General features: G+C 36.9%; 1 protein-coding gene and 1 non-coding gene across 2 annotated transcripts in view; one reads left to right on the top strand and one right to left on the bottom strand.

Annotated features, from left to right (window-relative positions):
• Positions 1 to 22,555, bottom strand: part of GPR174 (G protein-coupled receptor 174) — a 322,211-nt gene that overhangs the window by 272,645 nt on the left and 27,011 nt on the right. The gene's annotated exons all lie outside the window — the stretch shown is intronic.
• On the top strand, positions 8,281 to 8,387 carry LOC128578743 (U6 spliceosomal RNA). The gene has a single exon (XR_008377876.1). It is a non-coding gene; the product is annotated as a U6 spliceosomal RNA (small nuclear RNA).

Below are 22,555 nucleotides of genomic sequence, written 5' to 3'. Positions count from 1 at the left end.
GTCCTTTTCTTTCTTAACTAAAGTTGCTTTTCATCTGCTTGTATGTGAGAATATCATTGCAACCCCTCCTTTATTCTGATTTCCATTTGTTTGAAATACTGTTTTTCATCCCTTAACCTTGAGACTTGATTTTTCCTTCAGGGCTAGGTGTGTCTCCTGCAGATAGTATATGAATGACTAGTGTTTTTCTTATCCAATCAGCCATTCAGTGCCTCTTCATTGGGGAATCCAATTCGTTGACTTTTATTGAGAGTATTGATAAGTATGGTGGAATTCTTTTCATCTTATTATGGGATAGTTTGTAGTATAGTTTTTATCCTTTGTGCCATTGTGAAAGCCAAGCTCTGGCCTTTGGCTTCTATGTGTTTACCTTGGTTGTGTTCTATTTTTGTGTTCCATGTTGAAAATAGGTCTAAGTATTTCCTATATATCTGATCTTGTGGCAAATTTCCTTAGTTATTGTATATCTGCACTAAGGTTTGATTTCTCCACCATTTCAAAGGTAAGTTTAGCATTCTGGGTTTCAAATTATTTTGCTTAATTATGTTGAAGGGGTATGACCATGCTGTTCTGGCTTGGAAAGTTTCTGTTGAGAAATATGCTATTATCCTAATGACCCTGGCCTTGTAGGTCAATTGGTGCTTATTTCTAGCTGCTTTAGGAATTTTCTCCTTCATCTTGATTTTGTAAAGGTTCATTACGATGTGTCTTTTATTGTATCTCTTCAGAGTTGAGATGACCTGGTGTTTGGTATCCATCTGAAAGGAGTGTGTCAGGATCTTTAATAAAATGTGGGAAGTTTTCATTTATGATAGTCTTCAGTAGGACTTCCATACCTTTGGGACAATGTCCTACCCCTTCAAGGATTCCTATTATCCATATCTTTAAATGCTTCATGGAGTCTTGTGGTTCTCTAAGCATCTCCTATGCTTTCTCTCTCTTCTTTTCTGAGTTTTTTAACTTCTTGTGTCAACCCAAAGACTTTATTCTCTAACTCTAATGCTCATTCTTCTTTGTGGTCTAAAATATTTTTGAAACTTTCTACTGCTTCTTTACATTCCTTCATTATCTCCTTCATTTCCTTAAGCTCGTCTATGTCTTTTCTATATTCTACATATCTCTCATATAACTTTTGGTTCCATCTTTTTATTTTCTCATTCATTCCCTTTATTGTCTCAATCATCCATATTTTAAGTTGTGTCAGATCGATTAATTTTTTATAGTATAAGTCTTCTGTAAAAGTTCTCTCATAGTCCCTTGGAAGAGTTGCTCTCTTTAGGTTTTTTTGGTGTCTGAATTTTTCTGTTGATTCCAAGTGTGTTTTCTTTTGCCTCTTTGTACACCTATTTCCTTCTAACTGTCTCTTTTGCTTCAGCTACCTTGTGTCAGAATTTATGTGATGAAGAGACCAATTGGTGTGAGTTCAAAATGAGGAGAAAGGTAAGGAGCAGGCAGGAGGAAACAGGGGGGAAAGAAGAAAATAATACAAGAAAAGAAAAAGAAGAAAAGCAACTAGGAAAGTAGAAATAACAGAAGAAAATGAAAAACTTTCAGAGCAGGGCGGCACCTGTGGCTCAGTCGGTAAGGCACTGGCCCCATATACCGAGGGTGGCGGGTTCAAACCCAGCCCCAGCCAAACTGCAACCAAAAAATAGCCAGGTGTTGTGGCGGGTGCCTGTAGTCCCAGCTACTCAGGAGGCTGAGGCAAGAGAATCTCTTAAGCCCAGGAGTTGGAGGTTGCTGTGAGCTGTGTGAGGCCATGGCACTCTACCGAGGGCCATAAAGTGAGACTCTGTCTCTACAAAAAAAAAAAAAAAAAGAAAGAAAGAAAAACTTTCAGAACAGGAGAGAAGAAGGTCAAAAAGAGAGTCTGAGAGTTATGGAAGAAAAGGTATTGATCAGGGATGGTTCTCAGGCTATGCTTGTAACTTAAGGATTAGTAGGGGGCTGAATGGGGATGGTTCCTCATTATCATGCAGTCCTTACCAGTATGAGCAAAACCAGATTCTTCCTCTGACAAAACTAAGAAGGGAAGGAAAATAGCAAAAAAAAAAAAAAAAAAAAAAAACAACACTGAGGAATAATTAAGTAAGAATGAAAACAAAATAGAAAAATTCTACAGCATGGTATTGCCAATACTATCTTCTTAGGGCCAGAGGTAGAAAGGTCGCTTAGCCCCTTTGAGCCAGATCACTGCTGTGGCCTACCTTCCAGTCCACAGCTGTGTCCCCTAAGGTCTAAGCAAAACTTAAAAAGAAAAGAAATAATATTAAGATAAGAATAGATAAAGGAAATTAAATATATCATTACATCTAATAGAGGAGACAGAGAGAAGTGGAGTAAGAAAAGAAAGGAGAAACAACAGAAAAAGAGAGGGGATGTCTCAGCTGTTGCAGAGCCAATTATTGTGGGAGAGATGAGAAAGGTAGAAGTGTCTCTGTCCAATGAGAGAATGTACTGGAGTGAAATATGGAGAGAGTATAAATGACGCTAAAATACTGCAACCCCAAAATACAGGAGCCCTTACTCTTGATGAAAGTCAAAATAGAATTTAAGACAAGAGCTGAAGATGGCCAACTGAAGCCAGCTTTCCACAGAGCCTCCTGTCCAGAAGGAGAGTTAAAGAACAGAAGTTTATAAAGTAAGCTGATGATGTGGAGCTGAGCCAAAAGAGAAGATTGTAGAGCACACATCACTTCTGCTGAGACAAGCTGTGACCCGAGAAAACAAACAATAGGTACAAAACCCATCACCAAGCAGACGGGATTCACCTCCCCCATGAGAACAGCTCACAGTGTACTTTCTAAAAATAAGCAAGCAGAGATCAGATCTCTTCTTATTTTATCCCATGGGAGAGAGCTGCTAAAAACCAGATCTCCTTCCCCAGAGAGAACCCACTAGTGTGTTGTGGCACTCTCCTGCCAGGCATAAAACTAAACATATACTCTACTTGCAATTCTGAACTCCCAGAACTCCCCTCCACTCCCACCATGAGGTCTAGAAGCCTGTCCCCCATGCAGTGCGGATTCTTGTGCATTTTCTCAGAATGAAATTGACAAGGCACAGGCTGTTACAAGTCTGCACTAAATCAGCGGCATGCATGTAAAGCAAGAACTGTAGTGCAAGGGAGTCATTCAGGAGAGGGAGAAATGGTGTCCCGGGGCACAGTGCAGTGATGGCAGTGGTGGTGGGAACAATAGGGCTTGTACCCCTGGTGATAATTTGGAGAAACAGTTCCTGTCTATCTTAGCAACCAGAGGGAGCCAAGCCTCTATTCTGGCAGTAGCCACGGGTGGAACAGATCTGGGATGGAAACATAGGCCCTGTAAGCAAAGGGTTTGCCTGAAGTTGTCTATGCCCGGGTGGGTGCAGTGGGGATGGAGACTAGAATACATGCACATGTGCAAAGGTAGCATACTCCCAGGGTGGGATTGAGTCAGAATTGCTACTTTTGTGAACCCAAGATGCACCTGGCCACCAGAGAGCATAGCTGGGACAAAATCAGGTGTGTCAGGGGCATCATCCCAGGGAGGGGCAGGAACTGAGAGCCTTTTTTGAGCTGTAAATGCACTGGCAGGTGAGACAGAGAAGCCAGCTCTGTGAGAATTGGCACAACAGCAGCAGCACAGGGCAGGGTTGAGTCGCAGTTTCTGTGAACTCAAACAGCACCTGGCCTGCAGTGGAATACAACCGGGACAGAAATGCAAATTCCATGAGAATATAAGTGGCAGCAAAATCAATCTGGGGTGGGGATGGAACTGAGTGACACTCCCCAGCTTCCATTAAGCACCCAAAGTAGTCAGGCTTCAGCTCCCCCTGCAGACAGAGTGGCAGAGTGTGGCAGCCTGGCCAAGGAGAAATAGATCTCTCTGTGACACAGGCACGTGCAAATCACTTGCACATTTGCTCATTGAAGGAAACTGGGCCACAGCTCTGCAAGGTTACCAGTGACTGGGTGTGCCAGAGGTGCAAGGTGGGGAAGGAGGCATCAACCTCCCCAGAATAACTAATTTGCTGGGAGGGCCTCTGACTCCACAGAGCACTACAGCAAGCCACACTCAAGCTGCCAGCCAACCCCTGCTATCAAGTTGCTGGAGAATTTTTGAACTCTCCCACTTGAGACTTGGTGCTGACTGGGACAACTGATTCGGAACACTTGACCTGGGCCAATCACCCGAGGACCATCCAAGATGGTACCCTGGTTGTGTTGTTGTGCGAAGGTTTGATTTTCCTTTTCCAGTCATTGCCCATGGGGGATGGGGTGTCTTAGATGCTTGTATTTCTCCACAGCTGAAACTTCAACCCAGAGTTACTGATTCACTAGGATCAGATGGAGACAAGTTGAAAACAAGATAGAGCCACCTAGCTCAACCAAGCAGATCCCCAGTGTCTTGGGCTCTAGTACCATATGGATACTTTGCAAAGCTGTATGGGAAAAGCTGCAGTCACTAATTCCAGCTGTTGAACAAAAGGCTAGTTAATCACTATTCCAGGAGTACCAAATCAAATTTCAACTTACCTGCTCATCTATCCAAATGGTGAAAAATAATGATGGGGTAGAATCAGTGGAAGAACTCTGGCAACGAATAATCAGAGTAGATCAAATCCCCTAAGGAGCAACAAGGCTGACACACCAGAAGATTCCATTCATAAACAAATCTCCAAGATGACAGAAATGGAGTTTAGAATTTGGATGCCAAATAAGATTAATAGAATGGAAGCAAAGTTGGAATTATAAATTCTAGGAATAATTCAAAAGTTATCTCAAGAATTCAGTGAATTCAAAGACAAAATCAACAAAGGTTTTTACACATTGAGAAAAAAATTTGTAGCCTGCCAAGATATAAGAAATACAGTAGAATTCCTCAGTAACAGAATGGAGCAGGCAGAAGAAAGGATTACTGACATTGAAGACAAAGCTTTTGAACACTCCCAAATGTTCAAAGAGGAAGAGAAAAGGAGATATAAAATAGATCATTCTCTCAGAGAGCTGTGGGATAAGTCCAAAAAACTAATTATTCACCTTATAGGAATTACTGAAGGTGACAGGTTGCTTGGAAACGCCCAGATGCTCTGCTCCAAGAGATAATAGAGGATAACTTCCCAAATATCACAGGAGATTCTGAAATTAAGATAGTTGACCTTTTTAGAACCTCAGGAGGACTCAATCCAAATAAAGCATCTCTCAGACACATTATAATTAACTTTGCGAAAGTTAATATGAATGAGAAAATTCTGCAAGCAACCAGACATAAGAAAACCATAACCTACAAGGGGAAGAATATTAGAATGACTGCAGATCTCTCTGCTGAAACATTTCAAGCTAGAAGAGGATGGTCACTGACCTTTAATCTCCTAAAACAAAATAACTTACAACCCAGGATTCTGTATCCAGCTAAACTGAGATTCGTTTATGAAGAACAAATTAAATACTTTAATGACATTCACATGTTGAAGAAATTTGCCATAACTAAATCAGCTCTCCAGGATATTCTCAGACCTATCCTCCAAAATGACCAGCACAATGCTCTATCAGCAAAGTAAACTCACTCAGAAACTTCTGATCAAATTTAAACTTCCACAGTGGTGAAAGGATTAAAAATGTCCACTGGATGTTTGAAAAACTAGGTACCCAAAATACTACCAGGTTTAAAGACATGGTGGGGCATGAGGGAAGGGGAGAGCAGACAGAGAAGGAGGGAGAGGGTGAGGGAAAGAAAAAGAAAAGAAAATAGTAACTAATTATCACATAAATTGGATTTAATTTTGACCAAAGTGCATTGTTAAATATTAATTTTTAACTCAACTTTTTAATATGTTATTTCATCCTCATTTATAAGTGACATATGTTTGTAATTCCCCTTTATAATAATATAATTTTTCCAATTTTAATATCAGTTGTATCCAGATGAAGGAGAATAATTTTGAAGTATTTCTGCTTTTTATGCTGTCTATAAGATTTGGCATGATCTGCTTTTTGAAAATATCTTTTATTTTTATTTATAAAGATTAGTTGTCTATTTTTTGAGACTTTGAAAAAAAATAAAAAGAAGTTAACTGATGACTCCATACTGAACCTCAGAGTCAAAGCATTCTATAATAGACTTATTCTTATTTGAAAATGTGAATGTCACTTTTTTGCATTATTATTATTGCTCAGAAATAAAAACAAATTAAGTGGAATCATGCTACTAGACCTCAGACTATACTATAAATCAATAGTGATCAAAACAGCATGGTAATGGCACCAAAAAGATACATGTGTGGAACAGAATAAAGAACCAAGAGATGAACCCATCTACTTACTGTCATTTGATCTTCAATAAGCCAATTAAAAAGATTCAGTGGGGAAAAGACTCCCTATTTAATAAATGGTGCTGAGTGAACTGACTGGCGATCTGTAGAAGGCTGAAACTGGACCCACATCTTTCACCATTAACAAAGATAGATTCTCACTGGATAAAATATTTAAAGCTAAGTCATCAAACTATAAAAATACTAGAGGAAAGTTCAGGGAAAGCACTTCAAGAAATCGGCTTGGGAAAATATTTTATGCTGAGGACCCCCCAGGCAATTGAAGCAACACCAAAAATACACTACTGGGACCCAATCAAACTAAAAAGCTTCTGCACACCCAAGAACATAGTAATTAAAGAGAGCAGACAGCCCTCACAATGGGAGAAGATATTTGCAGGTTATGTATCTAAGGTTTAATAACCAGAATCCATAGAGAACTCAAACATATGAGCAAGAAAAGAACAAGTGATCCCTTATCAATGTGGGCTTGAAGAGAAACTTCTCTGAAGAAGACAGGCCCATGGCCTACAGACACATGAAAAAATGCTCATCATCTTAATCACCAGAGAAATGCAAATAAAAACCATTTTGAGATATCATCTAACTTCAGTAAGATTAGCCCACATCACAAAATCCCAAAACCAGAGATGTTGGCGTGAATGTGTAGAATAGGGAATATTTCTGCACTGCTGGTGGGAATGAAAACCAATATGTTCCTTTTGGAAAGATGTTTGGAGATCACTTAGGGTTCTAAAAATAGACCTGCTATTCAATCCTTCAATTCCTCTACTCAGTATATATCCAGAGTACTAAAAATCACTTTATAACAAAGGTATTTGCACCAGAATGTTTATTGCAGCCCAATTCATAATTTCTAAGTCATAGAAGAAGCCTAAGTGCCCATAGATCCATGAATGAATTAATAAATTGTGGTATATGTAGACCATGGAATATTATGTAGCCTTAAGAAAAGATGGAGACTTTACCTCTTTCATGTTTACATGGATGGAGCTGGAACATATTCTTCTTAGCAAAGTATCTCAAGAATGGAAGAAAAAGTATCCAATGTACTCAGCCCTACTATGAAACCAATTTATAAGCAAGCACCTGCACTTCCATATGAAAGCTATAACCCAACTACAGCCCAAAATGAAGGGAAAAGAGGAGGGAGAGGGAAGGGGGGAGGATAGGTAAAGGGAGGGTAATTGGTGGGACCATACCTATGGTGCATTTTACAAGGGTACATGTTATATCTACTAAGTGTAGAATATAACTGTTTTAACACAATAACTAATAAAATATGGTGAAGGCTATGTTAACCAGTTTGATGAAAGTATTTAAAATTGTATATAAAACCAGCACATTGTACCCCATAATTGCATTAATGTACACAGGTATGATTTAATTAAAAAAAAAAAGAAAGAAAGAAAGAAAATTGCCAAACATACAAATGAGCAAGAAACAAAACACATCAATGCAAAATATCAAAACCCTCCAAATAACCAAAAATAAGCAACCTCAGTAACAAATAAGCTAAAGAACAAACAAGTAAAAGAAAATAATAATAACAAGAAGAAAAAAGAAAAAATAAACAAAATAAATAAATAATAATTATACATATAATTACTATGGAAATATATATGTAGTGGGAGTGTCCGATGCTAGTAGCAACATATTTGTGTTGCAATATATTGCCAGAACATCATGTTGCACAGCAGTTTTGGGGGTCGGACAACACAGGTGAAAACATCTCTCTAGATCCCAGGCATAGATCACATCCCCAACTTAATTGTCCATAGTGATCGCCTGATTATTCCCTCACCATTCATGTTCCACCATGTTGGGAACACAGATCTCTCCTGAATCCTTCAGAGGCAGGTCCCACTGTGCCCCTAAACAACAGTTCTCATGGGATGCTGGAATCCTGGTGCCTGTCATGACTAGAGGACCAATCCTAACAGGCAGAATTAAAATTGCTATGTTGCGCTTGCTTTGGCAGCACCTATAATAAAATTGTAATTATACAGAGAATATTAGCATGGCCCTTGTGCAAAGATGGCATGCAAATTCGTGAAGTCTTCAATATTTCAAATAATAATAATAAAATGACTATGTTCTTAAAGGGGGCCCGTCCTCACGACCTTTCCATAATGGTCCTCTTGCTGCCAGTACACTCCCAGAATGGCTGTCACTACTACTGCCAAACCAGTGGCAAATATACTCCAACCACCAATCTAATCTGGCTGCTATATACTATTTAGATTTGCCCACTGTTCCAGGCAATCCACTCAACGTACTTCCCCTGAGAACTGAAAGCTGCAAAAAGCTTCTTTGTATCCTGGAGCTTTGTGGCTCCCAGTGGCAGCAGCCGCCTTGGGCTCCTGCCTGCAGCCCATGCAAGATTTGCATACTGTGTCAGATCTTCACCCTGCTGCTCTAGTTCACATACAGCAACCAGCACGCTGCTGCCTCGCAGTGCACCCTGTGCCACAGCTACAGGCAAACTCTCCTCTCCAAATGCTGCCAACTAACTTATTTCTCAGTCGCTCTAGGAGAGCTCAGCCTGATGGTGTTTCTGGTTCACCATCTTCCAGAATCAATTTTTGTTGATGGTGAGAGGTGTGGTTCAGTTTCCAACTTCTACATGTGGATAACAAGTTGTCCCAGCACCATTTGTTAAATAAGGATTTTTTCCCCATTGCAAGTTCTTGTTAGGCTTATCAAAGATTAAATGATTATATGTGACTGGGTTACCTCTAGATTTTCTCCTCTATTCCACAGATCCACATCTATATTTTTGTGCCAGTAGCATGCGGTTTTCTTCACTATAGCCTTGTAATATAACCTGAAATCTGGCAATGTGATGCCTCCAGATTTGTTTTTATTTCTAAGAACTGTATTTGCTATTTGGAGTTTTTTCTGCTTTAATATGACTCTAAGTAATATTTTTTGAAGTTCTTTAAAGTATGACACTGGCGCTTTGGTGGGGATTGCATTAAATCTATAGGTTGCTTTGGATAGTGTGGACATTTTAACAATGTTGATTCTCCCAGCTCTGAGCATGGTATGTTCTTCCATTTGTTGACATCTTTTGCTATTTTCTTTATCAAAGTTTCATAATTATATTAATAGAGATATTTCATGTCTTTTGCTAAATATATTCCCAGGTATTTCATCTTCTTTGGTGCTATTGCAAAAAGGAATAGAGTCTTTGATTTTATTCTTAGTCTGACAATTGTTGGCATGTACAAAGACTACTGATTTGTGGGTATTGATTTTGTATCCTGAGATGCTGCTATATTCCTTGATCACTTCTAAGAGCTTTGTAGTTGAGTCCCTAGATTTTTCCAGGTATAAGATCATGTCATCCACCAAGAGGGAGTGTTTGACTTTCTCTGCCCCCATTTGGATTCTTTGATCTGCTTCTCTTGCCTTATTGTGATGGCTAGGACTTCCAAAACTATGTTAAATAATAGTGAAGACAGTGGGCATCCTTGTCTGGTTCCATATTTAGTCTCTATCAGCTTAAGGAATGTTCCATCAAAGCCTATTTTCTTAAGTGTTTTTATCATGAATGAATGGTGAACATTGTCAGAAGCCTATTCTGCATCCACTGAAAAAATCCTATGGTCTTTGTTTTTTATTTTATTTATGTGGTGTTTTATATTTGTAGATTTACATATGTTGAAACAACCTTGTGTCTCCAGGATAAAACCCACTTGATCATGGTGCATAACCTTTTTATGTGTTGTTGCATTCTGTTTACTAATATATTGTTGAATATTTTTTGCATCGATATTCATTAATGATATTGGTCTATAGTTTTCATTTTTTTTTGTTGTTGCATCCTTTCCTGTTTTGGGTTCAGGGTGATATTTCCTTCATAGAATTCGTTGGGTAGGATTCCTTCTTTCTCTATATTTTGGAAAATTTTATGCATTATAAAAACTAGTTCCTCTTTGAAGGTTTGATAGAATTCTGGTATGAAATATAGGGTCCAGGGCTTTACTTTTTTGTGAGATTTTGTATAATTGATGCTATTTCAGTATTTGACCTTGGTCTATGCAAGATTTATAAATCTTTCTGACTGAGTTTTGGAAGTTATTGTGCTTCCAGATAATGGTGCATCTCCTCTACATTTTTATATTTCTGGGAAAGGAGTTTTTATAGTAATTGTTGAGAATATTTTTTATTTCTGTGAAATCTGTTGTTATTTCCCCTTTATCATTTCTATTTCTAGTTAATTAGAGATCTTATTTTTCTGTTTCTGGTTTGTCTAGCCAAACGTTTGTCAATTTTATTAATCTTTTCAAAGAACCAACTTTTTGTTTCACTGTTCTGAAAAATTCTTTTGTTTTCAATTTCATTTAGTTCTGCTCTAATTTTGGTTATTTCTTTTCTTCTAATGAGTTTCATATTAGATTGTTATTCCTTTTCCAGTTGCTTGAGATATCCCATTTGGTTACTGACTTGCTCTCTTTCAGTTTTCTTGATGAAGACATCTAATGCTATAAACATTCCTCAAAGGACTGCCTTTGCAATATCCCACAGGTTTTGATAGTTGTGGCTTAATTATAGTTTTGTTCCAGAAATCTACTGATCTCCTTCTTGATCTCATTTATGACCCAGCTATCATTCACCATAAGGTTATTTAGTTTCCATGATTTCGAGTATGAAGATTTATGTTGCCGTTGAGTTCACCTTTTATGCCATGATGGTCTGAGGAGATACAGGGGATAAATTCTATTTTTTTGAATTGGTTTAGGTTAGTCTTGTGACCTAAGATATGATCAATTTTGGAAGATGATCCATGGTCTTAGGGGAAGAATGAGTATTCTGTTTTGTTAGGGTAAATGTTCTATAAATGGGGAGATACCTGTGGCTCAAAGAAGTAGGGTGCTGGCCCCAAATACTGGAGGTGGTGGATTCAAACCTGGCCCCGACCAAAAAAAAAATAATAATATAATAAATAAATAAAGGCCTGAAAACATTCTATAAGTGTCTGTTAAGTCCATTTGTTCTAGGGTCTTGTTTAGGTCCATTATTTATTTGTTTAATTTCTGCTTGGACGATCTGTCCAGTATTGCCAGTAGGATGTTAAAATCTCCAACTATTATAGTGTGGGAAGATATCACATTGTTTAGATCAGTTAGGGTTTGTTTTATATATTGAGGATGATTCAGATAGGGTGCATAGATGTTACCTATTGAAATCTTGTCATATTGTGTGTTTCCCTTGACTATGTGTAGTGTAGTGTCCATCTTTGTCTTTCAATATTTTTGTTGCTTTGAATCCTATAGTATCTACATATTTGATGTAACTACATCAGATTGTATAAAAAAAATCAACACATTGTACCCCACACATGCATAAATGTATTCACGATGTATGTGTATATGACTTAATAAAAAAAATAAAGATTGCAACCTCAGCTTCTTTCTGCTTTCCATTTTCCTGGAATATCATTGCCTATCCCTTCATGCTGAGTCTTGTTTTATCCTTTGAGGTAAGGTGAGTTTCTTGTATTCAACAGATATCTGGCCTGGGCTTTTGTATCCAGTTGGCCAGCCTATGCCTCTTTAAAATAGAGTTCAAATCATTCACATTCAGAGAATTGATAGATATGACAGAGTTTTTGGCGATCTTGTTTTTCACAGGTCCAGAACTTAATTTTGTGCCTCTCACCATTGTGAAAGCTAGTCTCTATTCTTTAATTTCTGGGTAGGTTTATTTTGGTGGCAATCAACTCCTGTTTGAAGAATGGGTCTGAGTATTTCCTGTAGATCTGTTCTATTCCTTGAAAATATCCTCAGTGTGCAGATTTCAGGGAAGTATTTGATTTCTCCATCACAAATGAAACTCAGTTAAGCAGGTATGGGATCCTGAGCTGGAAATTGTTTTCTTTAAGAAGGCTGAAAGTCTATGACCATCCTTTTCTGGCTTGGAATATTTTGGCTGAAAGATCTGCAGTAGTCCTTACACTTTTCCATTTATATGGAATACTATTCCTCTGCCTGGCTGCTTGCAGAAATTTCTCCTTTGTATTAAAAATGACAAAATTAATTATGATGTGTCTAGCAGATGCTTTGTTTAAATTGTGTTGTGCTCGGGTTCTGAAAAAATCTACTATCTGTATATCTGTGTCTCTTACAATACTTGGGAAATTCTCCACCATAGTGTCTTGGAGCAGAGAATTTGTGCCTTTGGGACCACCCTCTTTTTCTTCAGGAATCCATTTAATATGGACATTTGATTTCGTATAATGATCCCATAACTCTCTCAGTATTCTGTTGTTTTTATCCATTTTTCTATCTCTTTGTATGCTTGGGATAATTCAAGCAACGTCTTATCTTCTTTATTTGAGTTTCTTCACACTGATCCACTCTATTTCTGAGGGACTGTACTGTATTTTGAAGCTCCTGAAATAACTTTTTCAATTCCTTAAGCTCTGCTAAATCTTTCCTCATTATGTCTATATACTTGGTGACTTTGTCTTTGAATTCATTAATTTCTTAAGTCAACTTCTGAACCATTTTTTGGTTCTGTTTTCATCCATTCTAATTATCTTATTTGCAATCCATATTCAAAATTTTATTTCTGAAATTTTAGCAATTTCTCTGTAGATGAAATTTTCTGATATATATTCTTTGACATGCTCAGACGGTATTGATTTGCTCTGATTTTTCATGTTGACAGAGTTCTTTTGCTGATTCCTTCTCGTGAGTATTTTCAGCTTTGTCCTCTTGTTCTATTTTTGAATATATATATATATTCAAATATATATATTGTTGCTTTGAATCATATATCATATACTATATATAGTATAGTATATATATATAGTATATATACATATATATTCAAATATATATTTATATTGTTTCTTTGAATCCTATTTTATATATATATATATATAGAGAGAGAGAGAGAGAGAGAGACAGACAGACAGACAGAGAGAGAGAGAGTGTCTCACTTCGTTGTCCTTGGTAGAGTGCCATGGCATCACAGCTCATAGCAACCTCTAGCTCTTGGGCTTAGGCGATTGTCTTGCCTCACCCTCCCAAAGTAGCTGGGATTGCAGGTGCCCATCACAACACATGGCTATTTATTTAATATGTTAATTGTACTTTTTAGTTGAATTAATAGGTTGTTCTTAAGAAGTCCACTCCTCACTGTTATAGTTCCACCACCACCTTGTTATTTTTTTTCCACTTTCTAGTTTCTGCTGCTTGATTCAGACTGGGTGATGTGTACCTCACATAGTCCTCTCAGTGTGGAGCTCCTCACTTTTGGTTTTCATCCACTTATGTCAAATATCTCTCCCTTTTGTTATGAGCCTCTGGCAAAAGCTGCTTCTAGTGAGTCATCTTCCCATAATACCCAGGATACACAGGCCTTTTTGCAAAGAGTTTCAACATGGTTTACATTTCAGCTTCAATATTTATAAACAGAATAAAATCTGGAAGGAAGGAGCCTAAGAAGTTTAGCCTTTAGGTACCAGATCACTGATTTCCAATATTGTATTAGCTTTGTGGATTTTATAATGATAAATGACATTCCTTCATTTTTGTTTCTTAGTAAGGATAAAATTTCATTATAAAATGAATTACAAGTTTACTTTTATATCTGGATTTTAGCAACAATTATAGAAAATTGGAAATTATTGCCTCATTCAAAAGTTTAAAGAATACATCAGGTATAGTTGTAGTGGTGTGAATGTTTTTAATACATTTTAAACATTTTATTCTTGTTTAGTAAGTTAAATTTTCTTTTCTTGCTTTATTTCGATAATTCCTTTAAACAGAATATCATCTATTTTAATAAGATTTTCAATTTTATTTTTATTAGATGTAGCATAGTGATGTTAAAACTTTATTTCATGTTGGTTATTCTGTGTCCTATTAATTTTCTATTCAGATTCTTGGAAATTATTATTTTGTCATAGAATGTCATGTATAATAAATTATTTTTGCATCTGAAGATTTCTTTATGAGGTACTGTATAAGTTAACTTTTATCAACTTTCTATGGGTATTTCAGAATTTTTTTATGTAATTTAAAGTCTACCAGCCATATACTATGCCTTACTGTTGAAAAACTATCCTCCAAAATTTTTTTGTTTTGAAACATTTGTATTTTTCTATATTTACTAAATTACCAACTCCTGTTTTATAATATTTACCATTTTATAAATAAAAATGGCATTTTTGTCAGAAAAAGTGAATGATAATAACTATATAAGGTAGAGGATGGGTGCCTGTGGCTCCAGTGGCTAAGGCACCAGCCACATACACCTGAGCTGGCGGGATTGAATCCAGCCCAGGACTGCCAAACAACAATCATGGTTACAACCAAAAAAATAGCAGTGTTGTGTCAGGTGCCTGTTGTTTCAGCTACTTGGGAGGTGGAGGCAGGAGAATCGCTTGAGCCCAGGAGTTGGAGGCTGCTGTGAGCTGTGATGCCATGGCACTCTACCCAGGGTGACACACACAAAGCAGGGCACACAGCTCTGGGGCACACACACAGAGATCAGGGCTCTGAGGCTCTGTCTCAAAAAAAAAACAAACGAATAGGGCAGCACCTGTGGCTCAGTCGGTAGGGTGCTGGCCCCATATACCGAGGGTGGTGGGTTTAAACCCGGCCCTGGCCAAACTGCAACCAAAATATAGCTGGGCGTTGTGGCAGGTGCCTGTAGTCCCAGCTGCTCCGGAGGCTGAGGCAAGATAATCACTTAAGCCCAGGAGTAGTTGGAGGTTGCTGTGAGCTGTGTGAGACCACAGCACTCTACCGAGAGCCATAAAGTGAGACTCCGTCTCTACAAAAAAAAAAAAAAGAAAAAAAATATATAAGGTAGAAAATAATAATTATTGTCAATTAGAGCTAGAGATATCTAGCTCTAACATGTCAGTGTACTCATTCTAGTTTTCCTTTTGTATAAATTAGTCCACTTATGGCAGAGGCCATCTATAATATCATATATATATGTGTGTGTGTGTATATATATATATGTATATTCACCCTAATCTCCAGGACTTCTGTTCTTAACAGGAGGTTTAAATAAGTGTTGAGGAAGTGGAGTATGATAAAAACTTAGTTTTTAAAGTTTAATTTAATTAAAAAAGTATTTTATGGGTGGAGAAGTTGATCCATTACAGGCAGGTTTCAACAGTTCCTGTCCAGAGGAGAAAAGTTTGACTGAAGTGAACTCAGGGAAGTCAAAAGTGGGAGTTGAGCATGAGGAAAATAAATCAAGGTACACATTCTTCCCACTGAGACAAGCTTTGAGACTGAGAAAGAGGAAGGAAGATAACAGAGATCAGGAATGGAACTACTACACTGAAGTCACCTGGAGTCAAGGGAACGATAGACTGTGCTCCCAACATGGAGACCCACCACAGACTTTCCACAAATAAGCAAGAAACAAGGGACCTCTCACCTCACTCCACAGGTGAGAGCTTGAGGGTCCTGGTTCTCCCACACCTAGGAATTTCCACCTCTGAGTCCACTCCCCATCCTGCCTGACACAAATTGAACACATTTTCTCTCTACAGTCCTGAGCCCACATCCCACTCTTTCTCCTTTCTGGTTGCCTGACTGACTGCCCCCTGCAGAGGTCAGAGTGTTTGGGAGTTCTCTAAGAGAGCATTGTGTGGGCCACTGAGCTGAGCTACCCCCACTGCAAGAAGAAACAACAGCACCACAGTTCTAACTTTAGTGGGTGGTGTTGTAGTCTCCTTTGACTCTCATTCCTGCTAGAGGAGAACTTTTCCCAACCTCTTGGATTGAACCCTGGTGACCCTCAGATTTCCTCCTTGAAGTCTAGGGAGAGATAGGCCTAGTTTGGAGTTATCAGCACTGGGGAGATCCAGGAACTTAGACCTCCTCAGCCCTGGGTGCTGGCTGCACTTTATTTATTCCATTCCAGAGGCAGTGGGGAAGGACCACGGCTTCTCTGAACTTGTTTGAGTGGATGTTGGTCATGCTGCCTGAGTGAGTTAGACTAAGACTCCTTGTCAGTACTATGTGTGGATTCTTGTTTGATGGCCATCACTGGTTGGGGCTACAGATTCACTGTTTATTTGATTTTCTGGGTGTGGGGGTATTGAAGCAGTGAGAGGTAGAATTGGTGGGTCTTTTGGTGGATTTCCCTCCTCCAGCTATTGCTGGCAGAGGAAAGGGCCACAGCTATTCAAATCTTTGTGCAGCAGAGTTTCCAGTGAAATACTATGGCTCCTTTGAATTGGGAAGAGGAAAAGCTTAAACCAGTACAGAATCAGGTTTATTCTCAGCACAAAGGCCTTCAGAGGCCTTTGCAAACCTGAAAGAGAGCTTTGCAAAGCTGTGGTAAAGGGCCACAAGCACAAACCCCAGCTCACTGACAAAGTAGTGAGTGGTTAACTCCAGCTTCTGGGACCTCCAGATGTGGTCTCATTGTGACAGTTTTAGCCACCAAATAGGTCTGAATGGAGCTTCCTAAAGGTCCTCAATTAGATAGTCTTTCAATAACTATTAAGAAACAAAATATAATGTCATCTAAAAAAGTATAATTAATATAAAAAAGCTTATAATATTTCTGGGGAATAGCCAGAGGAAAAAATATGGCAAGATGAAAAATCAGAGCAGATAAATTCCTCCAGGATATTGCAAGAGAGATACATCAGAAAATACCAACCATAAAGAAATCACTAAAATGTCAGAAATGGAGCTTAGAATGTGGGTGGCAAATAAGATGATTGGAATTGAGGAGAGGATGGAAATAGAAATAAAAAAAAATTAAGAATTGACTTAAATATAAATGAATTTAAAGACAAAGTCATCAATGACCTGATCATAATGAAGAAAAATATAACAGAGCTTAAGGAATGGAAAGTATTCAAGAAGCTTCGCAACAAAGTAGAGATGATCAGTAATAAAGCAAAACATGGAGAAGAAATAATTTCACAAATTGAATACAAGACTTTTGAAATATCTCATTCAAAGAGGCAGAAAAAAATGAGAAAAAATCTGAGAATATTCCCTGAAGGAGTTAAGAAATTATTCCAAAAGATCAAACATATGAATTATAGGGATTCCTGAAGGAGAAAAGAATGTTCCCAAAGGCACTGATTTTTACTTAAATACATCATGGTGGAGAATTGTCCAAGCATTGTGAGAGAGGCAGAAAATCAGACAGTAGATGCTTTCAAAATGCCAGCATGACTCCATCCAAGCGAAGTATCTCCTAGAAAAATTTCAATTTGCTTTTCCAAAATCAATAAGAAAGGAGAAAATCCTGCAAGCAACCAGACATAAGAAATGTTTTACCAATAAGGAAAAAAAATATCAGGATGACTGTAGATATTTTAGCAAAAAATTTTTCAAGCCAAAAGAAGATGGTAATTGGACATGAAAAATCTTAAAAAAAATAAAAAACAATTTTCATCCCAAGATCCTGCTAAAACTAGTTTCATCTGTGATGGAAAAATCAAATATATTTCTGACATACAAATTTTGAGGAAATTTTCCATGACTAGACCAACTTTATAGGAACTCAGACACATTCTTCATAATTACCAGCAGGATGGTCCATTACCAAAGTAAACACACCCAGAAATAAAGAACGAAGCCTATCTTCCACAAAGGTACAAGGGATAAAATTAAGCTCTAGACCTCTGAAAACTGAGATGACCAAAAACTCCACCAAACTTACTGATTATCTCAATAATTGTGAATGTCTTGAATTCCCACCTGATGACTGGATAAAAATCTCAAGCCCAATATCTATTGTCTTCAAGAAATACACCTAACCTCTTAGGATAAAAGAAGACTTAGGGTGAAGGGATGATAAACAATAATTTGAGCACACAGAAAGCAGAAAAAAAGCAGGAGTTGCAACCTTATTTACAGATTAATTGAAAATTAATTAAGGATTAAATAAACAATCCTTGTTTTCAATAAGGATTGAAAACAAAATAAGTAAAGACAGACAAAGATGAACACTACATACTTGTCAAGGGAAGCATGAAACATGACAATATTTCAATAATTAGTATTTATGCATCCAACCTAAATGCTCCTTGACACATAAAACAAACCCTAAAGGACTTGAGCAATATATTGTCCCTTTGACAGTATTAGATAGGTCCTTCAGGCAGAAATTAAACAAATAAATAATGGACCTAAACATAATCCTAGAACAAATAGACTTAACAGATATATACAGAACATTTTATCCTAACAAAATGAATGCAAATCTTTCTCATCAGCTGACAGATCACCCTGCTAAATTAATCATACCTTAGGACACAAGTCTAACCTTGACAAATTCAAAAGAATAGAATTTAACTTATTCCTTGCATCTTCTCAGACCATCATGGAATAAAAGTTGAACTCAACAGCAACAGAAATCTTCACACCCTAATAAAGTCATAGAAACTAAATAACCTTATGCTGAACAACAGTTGAGTCAAAGATGAGATTAAGAAGGAAATTATTAGATTTCATGAACAAAACAATAATGAAGGCACAAGCTATCAGAACCTGTGAAATACTGTAAAGGCAATCCCAATAGTCAAATTCATGACATGAGATGCCTTCATCATGAAAACAGGAAGAGACCAAGTCAACAGCATAATGGGCCATCAAATAAGCTAATGGAAAAGAAAGAACAATCCATCCCCAAGCCCAGTAGAAGAAAATAAATACCAAAATTAGAGCAGAATTGATGGAAATGAAAACATAAGAATAATTTTAATATCAGCAAAAAACATTGGTTCTTTAAAAATATTAATAAAATTGACTAACCCATAGCCAGAGCAAGAAAGGAAAGAAAGATCTCTAATAACTTCAATCAGAAATTGAAAAGGAGAAATAACAACACATACCACAGAAATGCAAAAAATACTTAAGGATTACTACAAAAAAACTCTATATGCAGAAATAAGAAAATGGAGAAAATATGGACTAATACCTGAAACCATACCATCCTCCTAAACTCAACCAAAAATAATTAGAAACTTATAATACACCTACAGCAAGCACTGAATTTGCATCAACAATGCAAAATCTTCCAATAAAAAAATTTCCTGGACCAGATGATTTCACACCAGAATTCTATCAAACCTTTAAAGAGGAACTAGTACTTACACTGCATAAATTGTTCCCAAACATAAAGAAGCAATCCTCGCCAACACGTTCTACAAAGCAAATATCCTGATCCCAAAACCAGGAAAGTACCCCCCAAAAAAGAAACAAACAAACAAAAAAACTATACACCAATATTATTAATGAATATTGATGAACAAAATTCAATAAGGTCCAAGCAAACAGAATGAAGCAGGACATTACAAAAGTTGTATATGACAACCAAGTAGTTTTTACCCTAGGGGATGCATGGTTGTTTCAACATATGTAAATCCTCATATGTGGATGTGTATTAGATCATCTACTGACTTCATATTAGAATTGAGTGCATTGGATTCTTGCTTCTCCATTCTTGTGTTACTTTGCTAAGAACAATGTATTCCAGGTGGCGCCTGTGGCTCAAGGAGTAGGGCGCCGGTCCCATATGCCGGAGGTGGTGGGTTCAAACCTAGCCCTGGCCAAAAACAAAAAGAACAATGTATTCCAACTCTATCCAAGTCTCCATCTTTTTAATGGCTAAATACTATTCAATGGTATACGTATACCACAGCTTGTTAATCCATTCCTGGGTTGTTGGGCATTTAGATTGTTTCCACATTTTGGCGATTGTTCATGTAACTGTGATAATCAGTCCAGTGCAAATGTCCTTACGATAAATTTTTTTGGGGGGATGCCTATGGCTCAATGGTGTAGGGTGCTGGCCCCATATTCTGAAGGTGGTGGGTTCAAACCCAGCCCTGGCCAAAAACTGCAAAATAAAATAATAATAAAATGATTTTTTTCTTCTAGGTAGATGCATGTAATGAGATTGTAGGATCAAATGGTGGGTATAATTTGGGTTTCATGAGGCTTCTCCATACTTCCTTCCAAAAAGGTTGTATTAGTTTGCATTCCCAGCAGCAGTGTAAAAGTGTTCCTTTCTCTCCACTTATATGCCAACATCTGAACTTTTAGACTTTGTGATGTGGGCTATTCTCACTGGGGTTAGGTGATATATCAGGGTGATTTTGATTTGCATTTCATTGACGATCAGGGATTATGAACAGTTTTTCATATGTTTGTCAGCCATTCATCTGTCTTCATCAGAGAAGGTTCTGTTCTTATTTCTTGCCCAGTGGTGGATGGGACTGTTTGCTCTTTTGTTGTTGTTGTTGTTGTTGATGATGATTAATTTGAGTTCTCTGTACATTCTAGTTATCAACCCTTTGTCAGATTGATATCCTTCAAATATATTTTTCCATTCTTAAGTTTGCTTAGCTGTGTTTTTAGCTGTGTGGAACTTTTCAGCTTAATTAACACCCATTTGTTAATTTTCGTTGTTGCGAAGGCCATTCTTTTTTATAGAATCATTCTCCACTCCAACATCATTATGTTTTTTTTCCCTCACTCTCTTCTAAGATGTTTATAGTTTCATGTCTTAAATTTAAATCTTTTATCTAACTTGAATCAATTTTTGAAAGTGGTTAAATGTGTGGGTCCAGTTTTAGTCTTTTCATATGGTTATCCAGTTCTCTCAGCACCATTTGTTGAATAGGAATTCTTTTGCCAAGTGTATGGTTTTGTTTGCTTTATCAAAGATGAGATGGCAAGTAGAGCCTGGTTTCATCTCTTGGTTTTCTATCCTGTTCCATATGTATATGTCTCTATTTTTCTGCCAATACCATGCTGTTATCATTACTGTGGACTTGAAATACATCCTGAACTTTGGTAGGGTGATGTCTCTGGCTTTGTTTTTATTAGTAAGAATAGGCTTGGCTATATAGGTGTTTGTTTTGGTTCCATAAATGCAATTTACCACATAAATAAAATAAAAAACAAAGACCATATGATTCTCTCAATTGATGCAGAAAAGGCTTTTGACAATATCCAGAATCCTTTTTTGATAAGATCACTTAAGAAATTAGGCTTAGATTGAGGAATATTTTCCACGATTTTTTATTTTTTTTATTTTTTAAAGTATTTATTGTTTTATTATTATTAAAATAAAAATACTGTAATAGGTAAACAAAAAAGAACCAAAACATTATAAAGAAACTGTGAAATTGCAAAACATGAATGCCATTTGCAATGAATTTGAGAGAAATAAAAAGAGTATTTTATTAAGGAATATACTGAGTGTCAGACCAAAATACCATAAAATATTTTAGAATGTATTAATGTACCTTTTGTTTGTAAGAGCTTTTTTTTCAATTGTTGAGAGAAAGCATAAACAAGGTACAAGGACTTAACCAAACACAACCTCTGTTGTTTCCTTTTATAAGTTTTTATGTATTTGAGCCACCAAGTGAAATAGAAAGCATTGATGACAGTGACAAAGGATATTCAAAATGGTTTTATCCCCTTTCTTAGTCTAACTTTAATGTCTGAATATTTATTGAGTGGGAATGACACCAAGAAAATAGTCATTTAAAAATACTATCTATTTTGAAGACATAATGTTTAATCCTCTTTTTAAAATGTATAAGATGAAAATTAATTTTTTTAAGCAAATGAAAAAAGTTAATTAAAGATGGAGTGGACAGGGCATTCAATGATAAGAAGTAACTATTTTAAAATTGTGGAACTTCAGAATAACTGTGATTTGATTAAGTTAAAATAAAATTCTTTTCTGTTGGAGGTACATCTATCCAAGTATCATAGGTCCAAAGATATACTGTATGAGATTTTCTCTTAAAATATTCTACTTTGAAAAAAGTGTCGGGAATCTGATAAAACAAAACTGCTAAAATGCGTTGATAATTGTGTGATGATAGTCTATGGGGGGTTCAGTATATGATTCCATTTCAGTGCACATCTTAAAATTTTCATAATAAAACATTTTAAAAAACCCCACAAACCAAACAAAAAAGAAAATAGGCTTAGGTGAGACATTTCTTAAACAATAGAGGTTGTCTATAATTAACCCACAGCCAATATCACATTGAATGGTGAAAAATTAAAGCACTGACAATAAGAACTGGAACTAGACAAGGATGTCCATTATTGTCCCTGCTCTTAAACATAGTGCTGGAAGTCTTAGCCGCTGAAATTCAGCAAGAGAAGGAGATCAAATGTATAAAAATGGAACAGAGGAGGTCAAAATCGGGCTCTTTGCAGATGACATAATCTCATACCTGGAAACCCCAGGGACTAAACTAAAA

Source organism: Nycticebus coucang, chromosome X (assembly GCF_027406575.1).
Source record: "Nycticebus coucang isolate mNycCou1 chromosome X, mNycCou1.pri, whole genome shotgun sequence".
Taxonomy (NCBI): Eukaryota; Metazoa; Chordata; class Mammalia; order Primates; family Lorisidae; genus Nycticebus; species Nycticebus coucang.
The sequence above is the reverse complement of the archived record's forward strand: the minus strand, read 5'-3'. Positions and strand labels throughout refer to the sequence as shown.